Below are 9,628 nucleotides of genomic sequence, written 5' to 3'. Positions count from 1 at the left end.
GAGCCATGCAATCGGTGCCCCCCCTCCAAACCCCTCAATGATATCGCAAAACCATTTGGAGCCCCATTTAGCTTGGCGCCCTGGGCGACTGCCTAGTTCGCCTATATGGACGGGCTGCCCCTGTTCGTACCCTGATGCCTCAGGCTGCCCACTTCTCTCTGCCACAGGTCGGTGCGTTTCCCTGCTGCCAGAAAGCCGGCACGCTGGCCCCTTCGCCTGGGCAGATCAGGCAGCTCTGCAGCAAAGTCCGTGCTTTTGGGAAACTCTTAAAGCACCTCCAAGCGTTTCTAGTCGTGGCCTCTGAAGGGACGAGCGGGTTGGATTTGATTGCATTGGCCATGGGTCTTAGCCGGGACACACAGACACAGAGCTCACCTGGGCAGGGGTTACATGTGGGATGCTAATTACTGTGACAGGGCACAGGTGGCTGAGCTCTCCTGGCCATCCCACATCCCCACTGGTGAAGAGTTTATAACCAGCCATAAAACTCCCCACCAGGCCTGGATCCGGGGACAGAAGCCGCCGCTCCCACAAGGGACCCAGGTGTAACTTGGTTTCTGTGATCAGAAGCTAGCACCAGGCGTGGGTCCCTACCCTTGGGGCTTGGTGGCTTGGATTTGGCACCTGAAGGTTCAAACTCAAGCCTAAGATAGTGAGAATCGGGGTCACTCGGTTTCAGGGTGCACTGGAAGGGAGGGGGCCAGATTCCATTTCCCCCCTTCAGCTCCTGAGTCCAGTTTTAGGGAGACCACAACTTTCCTGCCCGGGGATAAGGGAGCATGAAACGTGCCGCCAGGGGATCTGCTGGGGCTGTATCTCCCTAGGGAAACAGCATCACACAAGAGCTGGTGTAACACGGCGGAGTCAGGGCTGGGCTGGCCGCTAGCCGCTAGCATCCTGCTCCTCCACGCTCACTGATGCTTGACCGTCTTATGGGCTGAAGAATGCCGGGCCGTGCGGGCTCTGGGGGTGGTCCTTCTGGGCTCAAGAGATCAGTGGGACAGTAGGGCAAAGCTGGCGCTGCCCCACCGTCCCTGGGCTGTGGGTGGGCAGGATCCAGACCTGCCAAGCCAGCCCCACGCCCCAGCACTAACTTCAGCCAGGAAGAAAAGTGCCAGTGCTCCAGCCAGTCGCTTGTGGGAAGCCTTCCAGCCCTGCTTGCCGAGGTGACTTCGAATGGGGGCAGATCTGGCAAGGACGGGGGGATGTGCCTAGTGGTCCCCACTTGTGGGACTCCCTGCTGTAGCTAGAGGCTGCCCCCCGGCACCTCTCTGGCAGCCAGCTGGAAAGCAAGCAGCAGCGGGGCTGTCTGTTGGGTAGGGCGAGTCCCCTCTGGGGCCAGGTGGAACGTACAGCCCCTCGCACTAGATCTCCCTGGGGATCAGCCCCCCGCTGTCTGGATGGGCTCCTGTGGATCCCAGCGACAGCTTCCCCATGTCCCCCCAAAACCTGGACCTCTGGGCAGACCCTGGGATTCCTCCTCCAGGAAATGAGGCGCCAGCAGCCGCAAGCCCTGGCCATCACGCCCCTCTCTGTCCCCCTCCCCCGGTGCCCTGTCACTCCAAGTCCCCACCCCACTAAGACCCCCCCGTTCCCTGCAGTGCTGCCAACGCGGAGGGAGGCCAGCAGAGGGCAGCGTGGCCCTGCCAGAGGCCGCCATGTGCTCTCCGGGGCGGGCAGGGGGGAACAAGGCGGGATTGTCCGAGGCGGATCCATCTCTCGCCCTCTGTGCCAGGCTGGGAGGTGGGAAAGCCTCCGGCTCTGCGCTTTGCTGAGCATCAGGACCTGGCCCGGGGCCCATGGCTGCAGCAGCCCCGGACAGCACACCTCGGACAGGCACCTGGCCCTGCCTCCGCGCTGGATCTCAGCCGGGGCAGGAGCGGGAAAGCGCTGAAGGTCGCCGGGGCCGGGAAGGCCAGTCCCGTGGGCCCGACCCTGCCTGGCCCGCAGCAGCAAACACTCGGCCTGGCAGGGGGAGTTTTTCCCGCCGCCCCCACGGCTGTGCCTCCCCCATACGCACAGGTCGGCTCGTATGCAGTGGGGAGTTCCCATCCAGCTCTCCTGGCATCCCCTGGCACTAGAGAGGTCAGCATCCCCCCCCATTTAAATAGCTGTGTCCGGTCCTTCCCCCTCCAGCCAAACTGCCCACCCCCGCCCCACCAGGGGTTAGTGTTGGCGCAGGCCTCTGCTCCTAGCCGAGCGTTTCCCAAGCTCCGGGGCTTTCCCCTGGCGGAGAGGAGAAAACCTGGCCCTGGGAGGTGATGTGGTGGGGCTAGTCCTCAAGAGCCCCTCCCGTGTCACGAGCCACGTGTCCCGCACCACGCAAGGCTGCAGCCACAAGAGCATCCCAGAGTCCCGGCTGGGCCTTGTTACGGTGTGGTCGGTGTGGGTGTCTGGGAAGGGCCGACTGCCTGGGACAAGCCAGCCACCAACCAATCCCAGGTTCTGTCCCTCTTGCCTCGATCCCTCTAGGGCTGCTGCTCTGGGCGGGATGCTGAAGCCGGCAGTACCGGGGGGATGAAGACAGGGCGAGACAAGCCAGCTGAGAAGATGAGGGACCACGAGAGCGAGGGAAGGCAAATAATTCCAAGTCTCAGCAGCCGCCCCAAGCAGTCAGGCCCCACGCTGGGAGAGGATGGGCGGAGGGAGATGGCTTTGAGAGGTTCTGCTGTTTCTCATTGGTGGTTCCCCCGACATCTGTGCCAGTGAGAGCTCAGAAGATCTCCCCACCTGCCACCCCCCGACAACTGGGGATCCAGCCGTGTCCCCTCTACTCCCTGTGCCAGCCCCGGCACTAGCAGCCCTGGACGGGGAGGTCAGCCACTGCCAGTGACCACACACGAGGCCGGGCTAGCAGCATTGACACTGTCTGGGCTCGCGTGCAAACGACACTAATCTGCTGGGACGCAGACAGGCAGGTGGGGAGCAAGGGACCTTCTAAAGACGTGCTGGATGTGAGGGGCGGCTTTGCCTCCAAGGGGACCTTGGTTCCTGGCCAGAGACACCGTTGGCTTGATCCTGTGCACGTGCAGCTCCTTCGGCTGGGCTCTCGGTAGAGCTGAGCCGGAGACTTACCTAGCAAGACCGCTGCTCCCCGAAGAGCTGTGTACGTGGCCAGGGCAAAGGGCGGCTGCAACGGGGCAGGTTAAGGATGCGGCTGGTAGCCTGGATGCTTTTCTCAGCGATCCGAGGTGGGGAGCAAAGCCGGGCCAGCAGCCCAGGAGGGAACGGATGCGGCTCGGTCCAGCCACACGGAATTCCAGGCCTGGGGACTCAGAAGCAGAGCGGACGCTCTCCAGGGTCCAGAGAGATTCCAGGTTCAGGGCCTCCGGGGGCCGGTGTTACTCCAGGGAGGGAAATGGAAAATTTAAGAGAGTTGATCTCAGCTCCCACCCCAGCGCCTCTTGCCAGCCTGCCAGTTGGGTTTGGTGCCTGCTCTTGCAAAGGGTTTGAGCTTCCCATGCGAAAAGCCTGTGGCAATGTGGGAGGATTTCGGGGGCAATCAGCACGGCAGGTGTCTCCTCAAGGCCTTGCCAAGAGCCGCAGGCAGTTTTCTGCAGTTTTCTCAAAGGTACCCTAAGGGCTTTCCAAAGCAATGAGCTAGACACGGGGAGTGCAGCGAGCACGTGGGCAAACACAGCCACCATTATGTGCCCAACAATAGCTCCCACACCGCCGTGGCTGTTCAGATCTGCTTCCCCGAGCAAGGGAGCGCTGGCCAGGATCTTCCGGCTGCCCCCTGCTCTTTGCCCGGAGTTGGGTGGGATCCTTCCTGGGCTAAGGAGAGCCCCATTACGGCTCCTTGAAGGACCGATCCCTCCTGTTGTGCAGTCCTCACGCATCAGCGCTGGGGGAATCCACAGTCCCATTCCGGTATTGGAGCCAGCGTTCCCTGGAAGTTGTGCACTTGTGTGGTTGCTCGGCGATTCAAGTGCTGCCCAGCTGATTAGCAGAGCTCCCACAGCTAGGCTTTGTGTTTCTATTGGTGGTGCACATTAGCACATGCCTTGGTGCATATACAATTATTCCGCACATGAATGGGAAAAGTCCGCACATGGAAGGAAAAGATCAGCGGGAATATTGCTTGGAGTCATTGCTTTTGGAGTCAGCCCTACAGCGTTCCTTTCCCGTCTCGGTCTGGCAGGAATTCAGTACTTGGCATCTTGTAGGTGCAGAGCTCTACCTCAGGGTGCTTCTCCCCCTTCCCTGACCGGCAGCCGTTCAGGGAGATGTCACACCCAGAATTTCCATTCACATTGGCAGATGGCACGGTCGGCCATGGCACACCCGGCCCCTGGGAGACACAGATTTCCTGGGCTGTGCTTAGTGTGCCTGTGCACTGCAGTTAGACATACAGTCCCGGCAAAATCCCAACCTGACGTCCTATAGCCAGTCCATTGAACCGCTGGCGAGACACACAGAGCCCTACAGCTGTGAAGGGGTTAAAAGAGGAGGTCCCGCGCCACCACCAGGCCCCTCGAACTGAGGCTGCACAGAACTCCTGGGCACTTGGCAGTTGCCGCTGTCAGAGGAGAACAGATTCTTTTTTAGGCACAATTAGTCCAAACCCATAAAATATAACAAACAAGGAAGGAGTCCCCCGAGATCCTCCAGAAAGGGTTTACATGCTCCTTGGATTAGCCTTGAAATCCTGCAAGATTTCTAAAGTGCAGCAATTATTTCCAAAGGCTGAATCCAGCCATTTTTGGGAGGATTTCAAAGAGAAAGCTACTGTGCTCCCCTCTCTCCCCGCCCGCGCGCACATACATACCCCAGGCTGGATAGCTTTGGCCAATCAGAGCCTTGGATGAGAGTGAGGCAATGCTGTCCAGAGGTGAGAGCTGCTGACTGAGTCAAAACTCCTGGGTTCTTTCATGTGGGAGGAGCTTGGGCCAAGGCCTGTTCAGAGACCCGTGCCTCAGTTTCCCCATCTGTAAAATGGAAGTTGTACTGACCCTCCTCTCAGGCCAGCTACCGTGTTTGTTGATGTTTGCACCGTGCATTGAGCTTCTCAGCTGAAATGGGCCAGGGAGGTGCTGAGTCTGAATGGCTTGTGTCCATTTTGCTCTCATGGTGCAGACAGTCCAGTGGCCGTCCCTGTGGCTGTGGAGGAAGAAACCCCGATTAAGCAATGATTGGGTAACTCCTGCCCAAGAAGAGTGTTCTTCTCCTTCTGATGCTGAGAGCTGAGCAAGCCGGAGGGCTCAGGGTCCTTGTAATGACTGATTTGTTAATAGTAGTAGAGAGGCAGCTGTGTTAGTCTGACCTTGCTAAAACAAAAGGGAAAACTATGTAGCACTTTAAAGATTAACAAGATGGTTTATTAGGTGATGAGCTTTCGTGGGCCAGACCCACTTCCTCAGATCATATCCTGGAAGGGTATGTCTACACTTGCACCCTAGTTCGAACTAGGGATGCAAATGCAGGCATTCGAAATAGTCAATGAAGTGGGGATTTAAATATCCCATGCTTCATTAGCATGATCTCACTGGCGCATTACTCCGATCAACAGTTTCAAAAGTGAAAGTGCGCGCCGGGACGCGTTAGTTTGAACCAAACCCCTTGGTTCGAACTAACGTGACTCCTCAAAAAATGGCTTGTCTCAAAAAAAATGGGGAGTCACGTTAGTTCGAACCAAGGGGTTTGGTTCAAACTAACACGTCCCGGCGCGCACTTTCATTTTCGAAACAGCTGTTGATCGGAGTAACGTGCCAGCGAGATCATGCTAATGAAGCGCGGGATATTTAAATCCCCGCTTCACTGACTATTTCAAATGCTTACATTTGCATCCCTAGTTTGAACTAGGGTGCAAGTGTAGATATATCCGAAGAGAATTGGCATGACATATATACCAAAGGAATACAATGAAAAAAGTGAATACATTATTAACCTGACAAATCAGATTTAGTACAGAAGGCGGGGTGAAGGAGAGGGAGGGAATAGCTATTTATGAGTCAATGAATGGCTAATCAAGGGTGATAAGTGGGGAAGCTATCTTTGTAATGGGTACGGTAATTAGCATCTTTGTTAGGGTCCATTTGTAAAGTGTCAAATTTAAGCAGGAATGACAGTTCTGAAGTTTCTCTGTAATCTGGTGTTAAAGTCTCTTTGAAGTAAGATGCATGTAGTAAGGTCGTTAAGACTATGTCCAGGTAAGTTGAAATGAAAAGCAACTGGTTTTTCCTTGTGAAGATGTCTGATTTGTGGGCATTAATTCTTTGGCGAAGTGTCTCAGAAGTCTGTCTAATATACAGAGCAGAAGGACACTGTTGGCACATGATGGCATAAATTATATTTCTGGATGAACAGGAATATGTGTTCTTGATCATATAACTGACATGGTTAGGTCCAGTGATGGTGTCACCAGAGTAACTACGTGGACAAAGGTGGCAACGGGGTTTGTTGCAAGGGAAAGTTCCAGGGTTGGTATTAGTGTGGTATGTCCTGTGGTTGTTGGTAAGAATTTTCCTGAGGTTAGGTGGTTGTCTATAGGAGACTATGAGTCTGTCCCCCAGAGCCTCTCGGAGTGCAGTATCCTGTTCCAGTATAGGTTGTAGGTTATTGATAATGTGCTGGAGGGCTTTAAGTTGGGGGCTGTAGGTGATGACAAGTGATGTTCTATTGTTGGTTTTCTTGGGCCTATGTTGAAATAGATGGTTTCTGGGTATTCGTCTGGCTCTTTCAATTTGTTTTTTTATTTCCCCAGGTGGGTAATTGAGATTTACAAATGCTTGGTAAAGATCTTAAAGTTTCTGGTCTCTGTCAGTGGGATTAGAGCAGATGCAGTTGTATCTACGGGCTTGACTATAGACGATGGATCGTATGGTGTGTCCTGGATGGAAGCTGGAGGCATGTAGGTAAGTGTAGCAGTCAGTGTGTTTTCTGTAGAGAGAGGTATTTAATTTTCCATTTGGGTATGTCTACACTACCCCGCTAGTTCGAACTAGCGGGGTAATGTAGGCATACCGCACTTGCAAATGAAGCCCGGGATTTGAATTTCCCGGGCTTCATTTGCATAAACTGGGCGCTGCCATTTTTAAATCCTTGCTGGTTCAAACCCCGTGCCGCGCGGCTACACGCGGCACGGGGTTCGAACCAGCAGGGATTTAAAAATGGCGGCGCCCAGTTTATGCAAATGAAGCCCGGGAAATTCAAATCCCGGGCTTCATTTGCAAGTGCGGTATGCCTACATTACCCTCCTAGTTCGAATTAGGAGGGTAGCGTAGACATACCCTTAGTGATTTGTACTGAGGTGTCCAGGAAATAGATCTCTCGTATTGAATGGTCCAGGCTGAGATTGATGTGGGGTGTAGGTTGTTAAAGTCTCTGTGGAACGTGTCCAGTGTTTCTTGGCCACGCGTCCAGATCATAAAGCTGTCATAGATATAGTATAAGAAAAGGAGGAGTAAAAGGGGACAGGATCTGAGGAAACGTTGTTCTAAGTCAGCCATAAAGATGTTAGCATATTGGGGGGCCATGTGGGTACCCATGGCTGTGCCACTGATCTGGAGGTATAAGTTGTCCCAAATTGGAAATAATTGTGGGTGAGAGCAAAGTTACAAAGGTCTGCTACCAGATTGGCTGTGGTATCCTCTGGGATAGTGTTTCTAATTGCTTGTAATCCATCTTCCTGTGGAATATTGGTGTAGAGAGCTTCTACATCCATGGTGGCAAGGATGGTGTTATCAGGGAGGTTATCGATGTTTTGTAGTTTTCTCAGGAAGTCAGTGGTATCTCGGAGATAGCTGGGAGTGTTGGTTACATAGGAGTTGAGAAAAGAGTCTACATAGCTGCATAATCCAGTAGTGAGTGTGCCAATACTTGAAATGATGGGATGTCTGGGGTATCCAGGTTTATGGATTTTGGGAAGCAAATAGAACAATCCTGGTCGGGGTTCAGAAGGTGTTGCTGTGTGAATTTGGTCCCGATTACAAGGCAGGGCGTTCCTTAAGGAGTGTAATTTCTTTTGGTATTCTGAAGTAGGATCAGAGGAGAGAGGTCTGTAAAATGTGGTGTTGGAGAGTTGTCTAGTTGCCTCCTGAAAGCTCATCACCTATTAAACCATCTTGTTAGTCTTTAAAGTGCTACATAGTTTTTCCTTTTGATTTGTTAATAGTTGCTCTAATAACCCTGGAGGATCCTGACCTTCACACTCCTGCCTCTCAAACCTTTCTTTGAATCTAGCTCAGCTGCTGGCGCCGGTGACGTCTCGTGCCAGTGAGTCTCACAGGCCACGCCTGCCTTGTGGGCAACCTCTCTGATCCGTTTCGAATGTGCCTCTCATCTGAGCCAGCTGGTCCGAGCACGTGACTGGATTATCCCACCGCTGCCACCTGCACTCGGCGGGCGGGCGACAGTGTTGCTTCCCCGGGGCTGTCGACTCTGCCAGGGTGTCCGGCTGCAGGGCGTGCAGATATACCGGAGCCAGCTCTGACCTAGCCAGTGCAGGGGCTCCAGGGAGTACCAGCAGCCCCATGTACAGTGCATGTGGAAAGCTGGGCTTCACTGCTGTTGGTACCCAGCCTAAGTAGCTCAAAGCTGGCACAGGTCTGTCTACACAGGCTGCAGTGACATATCCCTGCGGCACGGTAGACATGCTCTCCCTCTGGGCCGGCCTTTATGTATTTGACCCCCAGCAGCTGTAAGATCCTGTCTGGCCTGTCCTATTGCCACATACTCTTGGGGGCTCAAAGGGTTATTAATGGTAGAAATCCAGCTGAGATGACGAATCTGATTGTCACAGGGGCGGCGCTAATGTAGCCCACACACCTACTGGGTGTGGGTCCCTGTGCCCTGTAGTGGCCCCATGACCACATACCGAGAGAAAGAGGAGCTGGGTTACTCTAACACTCCTGGGGAAATCTGCATGAGCTGCTTTCGAACACATGATCACCCAATGTCTTAATCCAGTGGGCACTTCGGAAAGTCCAGCTGCATGGAGTCATCCCCCCGTCCCACCACGCACTGCCCTGTAGGCAGCCACGGAAGCAGAGATCTATGCAAGCACTACGTTGGATGGGATAATGAGCATCCCTGGGCACTTATGCCCCATGGGCGTATTGGCCTGATCCGGGATGGGGAACCTTATCAGTGTGGGGCGGGGACTGGGTTTGCAGAGGGGGAAACAGTGACAAGCGAGTAGAAACCCCATCCCCAGTGAGGGCCCGCGGCGGAGTGCGCTGGGATGGAACGGGAGGCTGCTGTAGGGACAGCGAAGGCCCCAGGGAAGAGAAATATCCCTGTAACCTGGCTGAGTGCAGAGCCTCGCCTCGCCCTGTTGAGGGGGCCTCTCTGTCACCTCAGGACGTCCCTCCTCCAGGGTGTTCGCTCACTGCAGCCCGAGGCCTGCGCACTTCGGGTGCCAGGTCCATCCATTAATCCCCAACGGGGATCACTTGCCAGCGGATGGACCCAAAGACAGACGTGGCAGGGCCAGCTGGGGGCCTTGGAGGGGCTGCTGGGTAGCCTGAGCTCAGTTCTGTTCAGATAGCAGGAGTCGGCTGCCGGTCCATGCCAGGCTGAGTGTAGGGAGCGGGGGAGAAGGACAAGCTTGAATTGTGACAGAGCTTTCTCGGGGGCCAGCCCCCGCCTGTGAAACAAACTCCCCTGAGACCTCAGGACCTTCCCA

The sequence above is a fragment of the Pelodiscus sinensis genome, chromosome 13, assembly GCF_052426305.1.
Source record: "Pelodiscus sinensis isolate ZL-2025 chromosome 13, ASM5242630v1, whole genome shotgun sequence".
In the NCBI taxonomy this organism is placed as follows: domain Eukaryota; kingdom Metazoa; phylum Chordata; order Testudines; family Trionychidae; genus Pelodiscus; species Pelodiscus sinensis.
Note: the sequence above shows the minus strand (reverse complement) of the source record.